The sequence below is a fragment of the Salmo salar genome, unplaced genomic scaffold (genome assembly GCF_965601325.2).
Source record: "Salmo salar unplaced genomic scaffold, fSalSal1 ptg000293l, whole genome shotgun sequence".
NCBI lineage: Eukaryota > Metazoa > Chordata > Actinopteri > Salmoniformes > Salmonidae > Salmo > Salmo salar.
In genome coordinates, this window is record NW_027675346.1 from 1,380,001 (window position 1) to 1,390,000 (window position 10,000).

A 10,000-nucleotide genomic window follows, 5' to 3' on the forward strand; every position below is an offset into this window, starting at 1 on the left:
TGATGGGAACAGTGTTTGTAATTTCTTCTACTTTTTCAGTGACACAAAGTTCAAGCTGCTTATCTAATTGGTGAAAATGCAATGTCTGTTTATCACACTGACTTTGACTATATATGTTGTAGCAAGAGATTGTTTCTCGCTTACGGCCATACCAGCCTGAGTACCCCCGATCTCGTCTGATCTCGGAAGCTAAGCAGGGTCGGGCCTGGTTAGTACTTGGATGGGAGACCGCCTGGGAATACCAGGTGCTGTAAGCATTTTGTCCACGAGGGTGTGCTCTTGCACTATTTCATCAGCAACACTGCCTTGTATTAAGCATTTAATGATGAATTGACTAAATGTCTGTTTTATCAGACTCACTTTGACTATATATGTTGTAGCAAGAGATTGTTTCTCGCTTACGGCCATACCAGCCTGGGTACGCCCGATCTCGTCTGATCTCGGAAGCTAAGCAGGGTCGGGCCTGGTTAGTACTTGGATGGGAGACCGCCTGGGAATACCAGGTGCTGTAAGCATTTTGTCCACGAGGGTGTGCTCTTGCACTATTTCATCAGCAACACTGCCTTGTATTAAGCATTTAATGATGAATTGACTAAATGTCTGTTTTATCAGATTCACTTTGACTATATATGTTGTAGCAAGAGATTGTTTCTCGCTTACGGCCATACCAGCCTGGGTACGCCCGATCTCGTCTGATCTTGGAAGCTAAGCAGGGTCGGGCCTGGTTAGTACTTGGATGGGAGACCGCCTGGGAATACCAGGTGCTGTAAGCATTTTGTCCACGAGGGTGTGCCCCTGCACTATTTCATCAGCAACACTGCCTTGTAGTAAGCATTTAATGATGAATTGACTAAATGCAGCTTCCTGCCTTTTTAATAGGATCAAATTTCCTTGTGTTTTCAATTAGCATCTGCCTTGTATTTATAAGACAAACAAGAATATTGTTGCTGAATGCAGCTTGTGTGTGCTTTGTGCTCCTTTGCCCTGTTCAAATGATGAAAGGAAATAAAGTTTGTATTTTATCCAACTACCTGTGCTAAAAAGTGATGGGAACAGTGTTTGTAATTTCTTCTACTTTTTCAGTGACACAAAGTTCAAGCTGCTTATCTAATTGGTGAAAATGCAATGTCTGTTTATCACACTCACTTTGACTATATATGTTGTAGCAAGAGATTGTTTCTCGCTTACGGCCATACCAGCCTGGGTACGCCCGATCTCGTCTGATCTCGGAAGCTAAGCAGGGTCGGGCCTGGTTAATACTTGGATGGGAGACCGCCTGGGAATACCAGGTGCTGTAAGCATTTTGTCCACGAGGGTGTGCTCTTGCACTATTTCATCAGCAACACTGCCTTGTATTAAGCATTTAATGATGAATTGACTAAATGTCTGTTTTATCAGATTCACTTTGACTATATATGTTGTAGCAAGAGATTGTTTCTCGCTTACGGCCATACCAGCCTGGGTACGCCCGATCTCGTCTGATCTCGGAAGCTAAGCAGGGTCGGGCCTGGTTAGTACTTGGATGGGAGACCGCCTGGGAATACCAGGTGCTGTAAGCATTTTGTCCACGAGGGTGTGCCCCTGCACTATTTCATCAGCAACACTGCCTTGTAGTAAGCATTTAATGATGAATTGACTAAATGCAGCTTCCTGCCTTTTTAATAGGATCAAATTTCCTTGTGTTTTCAATTAGCATCTGCCTTGTATTTATAAGACAAACAAGAATATTGTTGCTGAATGCAGCTTGTGTGTGCTTTGTGCTCCTTTGCCCTGTTCAAATGATGAAAGGAAATAAAGTTTGTATTTTATCCAACTACCTGTGCTAAAAAGTGATGGGAACAGTGTTTGTAATTTCTTCTACTTTTTCAGTGACACAAAGTTCAAGCTGCTTATCTAATTGGTGAAAATGCAATGTCTGTTTATCACACTCACTTTGACTATATATGTTGTAGCAAGAGATTGTTTCTCGCTTACGGCCATACCAGCCTGGGTACGCCCGATCTCGTCTGATCTCGGAAGCTAAGCAGGGTCGGGCCTGGTTAGTACTTGGATGGGAGACCGCCTGGGAATACCAGGTGCTGTAAGCATTTTGTCCACGAGGGTGTGCTCTTGCACTATTTCATCAGCAACACTGCCTTGTATTAAGCATTTAATGATGAATTGACTAAATGTCTGTTTTATCAGATTCACTTTGACTATATATGTTGTAGCAAGAGATTGTTTCTCGCTTACGGCCATACCAGCCTGGGTACGCCCGATCTCGTCTGATCTCGGAAGCTAAGCAGGGTCGGGCCTGGTTAGTACCAGGATGGGAGACCGCCTGGGAATACCAGGTGCTGTAAGCATTTTGTCCACGAGGGTGTGCCCCTGCACTATTTCATCAGCAACACTGCCTTGTAGTAAGCATTTAATGATGAATTGACTAAATGCAGCTTCCTGCCTTTTTAATAGGATCAAATTTCCTTGTGTTTTCAATTAGCATCTGCCTTGTATTTATAAGACAAACAAGAATATTGTTGCTGAATGCAGCTTGTGTGTGCTTTGTGCTCCTTTGCCCTGTTCAAATGATGAAAGGAAATAAAGTTTGTATTTTATCCAACTACCTGTGCTAAAAAGTGATGGGAACAGTGTTTGTAATTTCTTCTACTTTTTCAGTGACACAAAGTTCAAGCTGCTTATCTAATTGGTGAAAATGCAATGTCTGTTTATCACACTCACTTTGACTATATATGTTGTAGCAAGAGATTGTTTCTCGCTTACGGCCATACCAGCCTGGGTACGCCCGATCTCGTCTGATCTCGGAAGCTAAGCAGGGTCGGGCCTGGTTAGTACTTGGATGGGAGACCGCCTGGGAATACCAGGTGCTGTAAGCATTTTGTCCACGAGGGTGTGCTCTTGCACTATTTCATCAGCAACACTGCCTTGTATTAAGCATTTAATGATGAATTGACTAAATGTCTGTTTTATCAGATTCACTTTGACTATATATGTTGTAGCAAGAGATTGTTTCTCGCTTACGGCCATACCAGCCTGGGTACGCCCGATCTCGTCTGATCTCGGAAGCTAAGCAGGGTCGGGCCTGGTTAGTACCAGGATGGGAGACCGCCTGGGAATACCAGGTGCTGTAAGCATTTTGTCCACGAGGGTGTGCCCCTGCACTATTTCATCAGCAACACTGCCTTGTAGTAAGCATTTAATGATGAATTGACTAAATGCAGCTTCCTGCCTTTTTAATAGGATCAAATTTCCTTGTGTTTTCAATTAGCATCTGCCTTGTATTTATAAGACAAACAAGAATATTGTTGCTGAATGCAGCTTGTGTGTGCTTTGTGCTCCTTTGCCCTGTTCAAATGATGAAAGGAAATAAAGTTTGTATTTTATCCAACTACCTGTGCTAAAAAGTGATGGGAACAGTGTTTGTAATTTCTTCTACTTTTTCAGTGACACAAAGTTCAAGCTGCTTATCTAATTGGTGAAAATGCAATGTCTGTTTATCACACTCACTTTGACTATATATGTTGTAGCAAGAGATTGTTTCTCGCTTACGGCCATACCAGCCTGGGTACGCCCGATCTCGTCTGATCTCGGAAGCTAAGCAGGGTCGGGCCTGGTTAGTACTTGGATGGGAGACCGCCTGGGAATACCAGGTGCTGTAAGCATTTTGTCCACGAGGGTGTGCTCTTGCACTATTTCATCAGCAACACTGCCTTGTATTAAGCATTTAATGATGAATTGACTAAATGTCTGTTTTATCAGACTCACTTTGACTATATATGTTGTAGCAAGAGATTGTTTCTCGCTTACGGCCATACCAGCCTGGGTACGCCCGATCTCGTCTGATCTCGGAAGCTAAGCAGGTTCGGGCCTGGTTAGTACTTGGATGGGAGACCGCCTGGGAATACCAGGTGCTGTAAGCATTTTGTCCACGAGGGTGTGCCCCTGCACTATTTCATCAGCAACACTGCCTTGTAGTAAGCATTTAATGATGAATTGACTAAATGCAGCTTCCTGCCTTTTTAATAGGATCAAATTTCCTTGTGTTTTCAATTAGCATCTGCCTTGTATTTATAAGACAAACAAGAATATTGTTGCTGAATGCAGCTTGTGTGTGCTTTGTGCTCCTTTGCCCTGTTCAAATGATGAAAGGAAATAAAGTTTGTATTTTATCCAACTACCTGTGCTAAAAAGTGATGGGAACAGTGTTTGTAATTTCTTCTACTTTTTCAGTGACACAAAGTTCAAGCTGCTTATCTAATTGGTGAAAATGCAATGTCTGTTTATCACACTCACTTTGACTATATATGTTGTAGCAAGAGATTGTTTCTCGCTTACGGCCATACCAGCCTGGGTACGCCCGATCTCGTCTGATCTCGGAAGCTAAGCAGGGTCGGGCCTGGTTAGTACTTGGATGGGAGACCGCCTGGAAATACCAGGTGCTGTAAGCATTTTGTCCACGAGGGTGTGCTCTTGCACTATTTCATCAGCAACACTGCCTTGTAGTAAGCATTTAATGATGAATTGACTAAATGTCTGTTTTATCAGACTCACTTTGACTATATATGTTGTAGCAAGAGATTGTTTCTCGCTTACGGCCATATCAGCCTGGGTACGCCCGATCTCGTCTGATCTCGGAAGCTAAGCAGGGTCGGGCCTGGTTATTACTTGGATGGGAGACCGCCTGGGAATACCAGGTGCTGTAAGCATTTTGTCCACGAGGGTGTGCTCTTGCACTATTTCATCAGCAACACTGCCTTGTAGTAAGCATTTAATGATGAATTGACTAAATGCAGCTTCCTGCCTTTTTAATAGGATCAAATTTCCTTGTGTTTTCAATTAGCATCTGCCTTGTATTTATAAGACAAACAAGAATATTGTTGCTGAATGCAGCTTGTGTGTGCTTTGTGCTCCTTGGCCCTGTTCAAATGATGAAAGGAAATAAAGTTTGTATTTTATCCAACTACCTGTGCTAAAAAGTGATGGGAACAGTGTTTGTAATTTCTTCTACTTTTTCAGTGACACAAAGTTCAAGCTGCTTATCTAATTGGTGAAAATGCAATGTCTGTTTATCACACTCACTTTGACTATATATGTTGTAGCAAGAGATTGTTTCTCGCTTACGGCCATATCAGCCTGGGTACGCCCGATCTCGTCTGATCTCGGAAGCTAAGCAGGGTCGGGCCTGGTTAGTACTTGGATGGGAGACCGCCTGGGAATACCAGGTGCTGTAAGCATTTTGTCCACGAGGGTGTGCTCTTGCACTATTTCATCAGCAACACTGCCTTGTAGTAAGCATTTAATGATGAATTGACTAAATGCAGCTTCCTGCCTTTTTAATAGGATCAAATTTCCTTGTGTTTTCAATTAGCATCTGCCTTGTATTTATAAGACAAACAAGAATATTGTTGCTGAATGCAGCTTGTGTGTGCTTTGTGCTCCTTGGCCCTGTTCAAATGATGAAAGGAAATAAAGTTTGTATTTTATCCAACTACCTGTGCTAAAAAGTGATGGGAACAGTGTTTGTAATTTCTTCTACTTTTTCAGTGACACAAAGTTCAAGCTGCTTATCTAATTGTTGAAAATGCAATGTCTGTTTATCACACTCACTTTGACTATATATGTTGTAGCAAGAGATTGTTTCTCGCTTACGGCCATACCAGCCTGGGTACGCCCGATCTCGTCTGATCTCGGAAGCTAAGCAGGGTCGGGCCTGGTTAGTACTTGGATGGGAGACCGCCTGGAAATACCAGGTGCTGTAAGCATTTTGTCCACGAGGGTGTGCTCTTGCACTATTTCATCAGCAACACTGCCTTGTAGTAAGCATTTAATGATGAATTGACTAAATGTCTGTTTTATCAGACTCACTTTGACTATATATGTTGTAGCAAGAGATTGTTTCTCGCTTACGGCCATATCAGCCTGGGTACCCCCGATCTCGTCTGATTTCGGAAGCTAAGCAGGGTTGGGCCTGGTTAGTACTTGGATGGGAGACCGCCTGGGAATACCATGTGCTGTAAGCATTTTGTCCACGAGGGTGTGCTCTTGCACTATTTCATCAGCAACACTGCGTTGTAGTAAGCATTTAATGATGAATTGACTAAATGCAGCTTCCTGCCTTTTTAATAGGATCAAATTTCCTGGATGTTTTCAATTAGCATCTGCCTTGTATTTATGAGACAAACAAGAATATTGTTGCTGAATGCAGCTTGTGTGTGCTTTGTGCTCCTTGGCCCTGTTCAAATGATGAAAGGAAATAAAGTTTGTATTTTATCCAACTACCTGTGCTAAAAAGTGATGGGAACAGTGTTTGTAATTTCTTCTACTTTTTCAGTGACACAAAGTTCAAGCTGCTTATCTAATTGTTGAAAATGCAATGTCTGTTTATCACACTCACTTTGACTATATATGTTGTAGCAAGAGATTGTTTCTCGCTTACGGCCATACCAGCCTGGGTACGCCCGATCTCGTCTGATCTCGGAAGCTAAGCAGGGTCGGGCCTGGTTAGTACTTGGATGGGAGACCGCCTGGAAATACCAGGTGCTGTAAGCATTTTGTCCACGAGGGTGTGCTCTTGCACTATTTCATCAGCAACACTGCCTTGTAGTAAGCATTTAATGATGAATTGACTAAATGTCTGTTTTATCAGACTCACTTTGACTATATATGTTGTAGCAAGAGATTGTTTCTCGCTTACGGCCATATCAGCCTGGGTACGCCCGATCTCGTCTGATCTCGGAAGCTAAGCAGGGTCGGGCCTGGTTAGTACTTGGATGGGAGACCGCCTGGGAATACCATGTGCTGTAAGCATTTTGTCCACGAGGGTGTGCTCTTGCACTATTTCATCAGCAACACTGCGTTGTAGTAAGCATTTAATGATGAATTGACTAAATGCAGCTTCCTGCCTTTTTAATAGGATCAAATTTCCTGGATGTTTTCAATTAGCATCTGCCTTGTATTTATGAGACAAACAAGAATATTGTTGCTGAATGCAGCTTGTGTGTGCTTTGTGCTCCTTGGCCCTGTTCAAATGATGAAAGGAAATAAAGTTTGTATTTTATCCAACTACCTGTGCTAAAAAGTGATGGGAACAGTGTTTGTAATTTCTTCTACTTTTTCAGTGACACAAAGTTCAAGCTGCTTATCTAATTGGTGAAAATGCAATGTCTGTTTATCACACTCACTTTGACTATATATGTTGTAGCAAGAGATTGTTTCTCGCTTACGGCCATATCAGCCTGGGTACGCCCGATCTCGTCTGATCTCGGAAGCTAAGCAGGGTCGGGCCTGGTTAGTACTTGGATGGGAGACCGCCTGGGAATACCAGGTGCTGTAAGCATTTTGTCCACGAGGGTGTGCTCTTGCACTATTTCATCAGCAACACTGCCTTGTAGTAAGCATTTAATGATGAATTGACTAAATGCAGCTTCCTGCCTTTTTAATAGGATCAAATTTCCTTGTGTTTTCAATTATCATCTGCCTTGTATTTATAAGACAAACAAGAATATTGTTGCTGAATGCAGCTTGTGTGTGCTTTGTGCTCCTTGGCCCTGTTCAAATGATGAAAGGAAATAAAGTTTGTATTTTATCCAACTACCTGTGCTAAAAAGTGATGGGAACAGTGTTTGTAATTTCTTCTACTTTTTCAGTGACACAAAGTTCAAGCTGCTTATCTAATTGTTGAAAATGCAATGTCTGTTTATCACACTCACTTTGACTATATATGTTGTAGCAAGAGATTGTTTCTCGCTTACGGCCATACCAGCCTGGGTACGCCCGATCTCGTCTGATCTCGGAAGCTAAGCAGGGTCGGGCCTGGTTAGTACTTGGATGGGAGACCGCCTGGAAATACCAGGTGCTGTAAGCATTTTGTCCACGAGGGTGTGCTCTTGCACTATTTCATCAGCAACACTGCCTTGTAGTAAGCATTTAATGATGAATTGACTAAATGTCTGTTTTATCAGACTCACTTTGACTATATATGTTGTAGCAAGAGATTGTTTCTCGCTTACGGCCATATCAGCCTGGGTACGCCCGATCTCGTCTGATCTCGGAAGCTAAGCAGGGTCGGGCCTGGTTAGTACTTGGATGGGAGACCGCCTGGGAATACCATGTGCTGTAAGCATTTTGTCCACGAGGGTGTGCTCTTGCACTATTTCATCAGCAACACTGCGTTGTAGTAAGCATTTAATGATGAATTGACTAAATGCAGCTTCCTGCCTTTTTAATAGGATCAAATTTCCTGGATGTTTTCAATTAGCATCTGCCTTGTATTTATGAGACAAACAAGAATATTGTTGCTGAATGCAGCTTGTGTGTGCTTTGTGCTCCTTGGCCCTGTTCAAATGATGAAAGGAAATAAAGTTTGTATTTTATCCAACTACCTGTGCTAAAAAGTGATGGGAACAGTGTTTGTAATTTCTTCTACTTTTTCAGTGACACAAAGTTCAAGCTGCTTATCTAATTGGTGAAAATGCAATGTCTGTTTATCACACTCACTTTGACTATATATGTTGTAGCAAGAGATTGTTTCTCGCTTACGGCCATATCAGCCTGGGTACGCCCGATCTCGTCTGATCTCGGAAGCTAAGCAGGGTCGGGCCTGGTTAGTACTTGGATGGGAGACCGCCTGGGAATACCAGGTGCTGTAAGCATTTTGTCCACGAGGGTGTGCTCTTGCACTATTTCATCAGCAACACTGCCTTGTAGTAAGCATTTAATGATGAATTGACTAAATGCAGCTTCCTGCCTTTTTAATAGGATCAAATTTCCTTGTGTTTTCAATTATCATCTGCCTTGTATTTATAAGACAAACAAGAATATTGTTGCTGAATGCAGCTTGTGTGTGCTTTGTGCTCCTTGGCCCTGTTCAAATGATGAAAGGAAATAAAGTTTGTATTTTATCCAACTACCTGTGCTAAAAAGTGATGGGAACAGTGTTTGTAATTTCTTCTACTTTTTCAGTGACACAAAGTTCAAGCTGCTTATCTAATTGTTGAAAATGCAATGTCTGTTTATCACACTCACTTTGACTATATATGTTGTAGCAAGAGATTGTTTCTCGCTTACGGCCATACCAGCCTGGGTACGCCCGATCTCGTCTGATCTCGGAAGCTAAGCAGGGTCGGGCCTGGTTAGTACTTGGATGGGAGACCGCCTGGAAATACCAGGTGCTGTAAGCATTTTGTCCACGAGGGTGTGCTCTTGCACTATTTCATCAGCAACACTGCCTTGTAGTAAGCATTTAATGATGAATTGACTAAATGTCTGTTTTATCAGACTCACTTTGACTATATATGTTGTAGCAAGAGATTGTTTCTCGCTTACGGCCATATCAGCCTGGGTACGCCCGATCTCGTCTGATCTCGGAAGCTAAGCAGGGTCGGGCCTGGTTAGTACTTGGATGGGAGACCGCCTGGGAATACCATGTGCTGTAAGCATTTTGTCCACGAGGGTGTGCTCTTGCACTATTTCATCAGCAACACTGCGTTGTAGTAAGCATTTAATGATGAATTGACTAAATGCAGCTTCCTGCCTTTTTAATAGGATCAAATTTCCTGGATGTTTTCAATTAGCATCTGCCTTGTATTTATGAGACAAACAAGAATATTGTTGCTGAATGCAGCTTGTGTGTGCTTTGTGCTCCTTGGCCCTGTTCAAATGATGAAAGGAAATAAAGTTTGTATTTTATCCAACTACCTGTGCTAAAAAGTGATGGGAACAGTGTTTGTAATTTCTTCTACTTTTTCAGTGACACAAAGTTCAAGCTGCTTATCTAATTGGTGAAAATGCAATGTCTGTTTATCACACTCACTTTGACTATATATGTTGTAGCAAGAGATTGTTTCTCGCTTACGGCCATATCAGCCTGGGTACGCCCGATCTCGTCTGATCTCGGAAGCTAAGCAGGGTCGGGCCTGGTTAGTACTTGGATGGGAGACCGCCTGGGAATACCAGGTGCTGTAAGCATTTTGTCCACGAGGGTGTGCTCTTGCACTATTTCATC

General features: G+C 42.6%; 25 non-coding genes across 25 annotated transcripts; all 25 read left to right on the forward strand.

The window, feature by feature from the left end:
* The first annotated feature begins 138 nt into the window (after positions 1 to 138).
* Positions 139 to 257, forward strand: LOC145874781 (5S ribosomal RNA). Its single transcript, XR_014390417.1, has one exon. It is a non-coding gene; the product is annotated as a 5S ribosomal RNA (ribosomal RNA).
* A 139-nt stretch (positions 258 to 396) lies between these two features.
* LOC145872521 (5S ribosomal RNA) lies at positions 397 to 515 on the forward strand. Its single transcript, XR_014388153.1, has one exon. It is a non-coding gene; the product is annotated as a 5S ribosomal RNA (ribosomal RNA).
* A 139-nt stretch (positions 516 to 654) lies between these two features.
* Positions 655 to 773, forward strand: LOC145867783 (5S ribosomal RNA). The gene has a single exon (XR_014383776.1). It is a non-coding gene; the product is annotated as a 5S ribosomal RNA (ribosomal RNA).
* A 409-nt stretch (positions 774 to 1,182) lies between these two features.
* LOC145868264 (5S ribosomal RNA) lies at positions 1,183 to 1,301 on the forward strand. Its single transcript, XR_014384259.1, has one exon. It is a non-coding gene; the product is annotated as a 5S ribosomal RNA (ribosomal RNA).
* Positions 1,302 to 1,440: 139 nt separating this feature from the next.
* On the forward strand, positions 1,441 to 1,559 carry LOC145872522 (5S ribosomal RNA). The gene has a single exon (XR_014388154.1). It is a non-coding gene; the product is annotated as a 5S ribosomal RNA (ribosomal RNA).
* A 409-nt stretch (positions 1,560 to 1,968) lies between these two features.
* LOC145872523 (5S ribosomal RNA) lies at positions 1,969 to 2,087 on the forward strand. The gene has a single exon (XR_014388155.1). It is a non-coding gene; the product is annotated as a 5S ribosomal RNA (ribosomal RNA).
* A 139-nt stretch (positions 2,088 to 2,226) lies between these two features.
* On the forward strand, positions 2,227 to 2,345 carry LOC145874590 (5S ribosomal RNA). Its single transcript, XR_014390226.1, has one exon. It is a non-coding gene; the product is annotated as a 5S ribosomal RNA (ribosomal RNA).
* A 409-nt stretch (positions 2,346 to 2,754) lies between these two features.
* LOC145872524 (5S ribosomal RNA) lies at positions 2,755 to 2,873 on the forward strand. Its single transcript, XR_014388156.1, has one exon. It is a non-coding gene; the product is annotated as a 5S ribosomal RNA (ribosomal RNA).
* Positions 2,874 to 3,012: 139 nt separating this feature from the next.
* LOC145874592 (5S ribosomal RNA) lies at positions 3,013 to 3,131 on the forward strand. The gene has a single exon (XR_014390228.1). It is a non-coding gene; the product is annotated as a 5S ribosomal RNA (ribosomal RNA).
* Positions 3,132 to 3,540: 409 nt separating this feature from the next.
* LOC145872525 (5S ribosomal RNA) lies at positions 3,541 to 3,659 on the forward strand. Its single transcript, XR_014388157.1, has one exon. It is a non-coding gene; the product is annotated as a 5S ribosomal RNA (ribosomal RNA).
* Positions 3,660 to 3,798: 139 nt separating this feature from the next.
* LOC145873374 (5S ribosomal RNA) lies at positions 3,799 to 3,917 on the forward strand. Its single transcript, XR_014389009.1, has one exon. It is a non-coding gene; the product is annotated as a 5S ribosomal RNA (ribosomal RNA).
* Positions 3,918 to 4,326: 409 nt separating this feature from the next.
* On the forward strand, positions 4,327 to 4,445 carry LOC145868131 (5S ribosomal RNA). The gene has a single exon (XR_014384125.1). It is a non-coding gene; the product is annotated as a 5S ribosomal RNA (ribosomal RNA).
* A 139-nt stretch (positions 4,446 to 4,584) lies between these two features.
* Positions 4,585 to 4,703, forward strand: LOC145869707 (5S ribosomal RNA). Its single transcript, XR_014385703.1, has one exon. It is a non-coding gene; the product is annotated as a 5S ribosomal RNA (ribosomal RNA).
* Positions 4,704 to 5,112: 409 nt separating this feature from the next.
* On the forward strand, positions 5,113 to 5,231 carry LOC145867339 (5S ribosomal RNA). The gene has a single exon (XR_014383332.1). It is a non-coding gene; the product is annotated as a 5S ribosomal RNA (ribosomal RNA).
* Positions 5,232 to 5,640: 409 nt separating this feature from the next.
* LOC145868132 (5S ribosomal RNA) lies at positions 5,641 to 5,759 on the forward strand. Its single transcript, XR_014384126.1, has one exon. It is a non-coding gene; the product is annotated as a 5S ribosomal RNA (ribosomal RNA).
* A 139-nt stretch (positions 5,760 to 5,898) lies between these two features.
* On the forward strand, positions 5,899 to 6,017 carry LOC145870574 (5S ribosomal RNA). The gene has a single exon (XR_014386571.1). It is a non-coding gene; the product is annotated as a 5S ribosomal RNA (ribosomal RNA).
* A 410-nt stretch (positions 6,018 to 6,427) lies between these two features.
* Positions 6,428 to 6,546, forward strand: LOC145868134 (5S ribosomal RNA). The gene has a single exon (XR_014384128.1). It is a non-coding gene; the product is annotated as a 5S ribosomal RNA (ribosomal RNA).
* A 139-nt stretch (positions 6,547 to 6,685) lies between these two features.
* Positions 6,686 to 6,804, forward strand: LOC145869785 (5S ribosomal RNA). The gene has a single exon (XR_014385781.1). It is a non-coding gene; the product is annotated as a 5S ribosomal RNA (ribosomal RNA).
* A 410-nt stretch (positions 6,805 to 7,214) lies between these two features.
* Positions 7,215 to 7,333, forward strand: LOC145867340 (5S ribosomal RNA). The gene has a single exon (XR_014383333.1). It is a non-coding gene; the product is annotated as a 5S ribosomal RNA (ribosomal RNA).
* Positions 7,334 to 7,742: 409 nt separating this feature from the next.
* On the forward strand, positions 7,743 to 7,861 carry LOC145868135 (5S ribosomal RNA). Its single transcript, XR_014384129.1, has one exon. It is a non-coding gene; the product is annotated as a 5S ribosomal RNA (ribosomal RNA).
* A 139-nt stretch (positions 7,862 to 8,000) lies between these two features.
* On the forward strand, positions 8,001 to 8,119 carry LOC145869786 (5S ribosomal RNA). The gene has a single exon (XR_014385782.1). It is a non-coding gene; the product is annotated as a 5S ribosomal RNA (ribosomal RNA).
* Positions 8,120 to 8,529: 410 nt separating this feature from the next.
* Positions 8,530 to 8,648, forward strand: LOC145867341 (5S ribosomal RNA). The gene has a single exon (XR_014383334.1). It is a non-coding gene; the product is annotated as a 5S ribosomal RNA (ribosomal RNA).
* A 409-nt stretch (positions 8,649 to 9,057) lies between these two features.
* On the forward strand, positions 9,058 to 9,176 carry LOC145868136 (5S ribosomal RNA). Its single transcript, XR_014384130.1, has one exon. It is a non-coding gene; the product is annotated as a 5S ribosomal RNA (ribosomal RNA).
* Positions 9,177 to 9,315: 139 nt separating this feature from the next.
* On the forward strand, positions 9,316 to 9,434 carry LOC145869787 (5S ribosomal RNA). Its single transcript, XR_014385783.1, has one exon. It is a non-coding gene; the product is annotated as a 5S ribosomal RNA (ribosomal RNA).
* A 410-nt stretch (positions 9,435 to 9,844) lies between these two features.
* LOC145867342 (5S ribosomal RNA) lies at positions 9,845 to 9,963 on the forward strand. The gene has a single exon (XR_014383335.1). It is a non-coding gene; the product is annotated as a 5S ribosomal RNA (ribosomal RNA).
* The last annotated feature ends 37 nt before the right edge of the window (positions 9,964 to 10,000 follow it).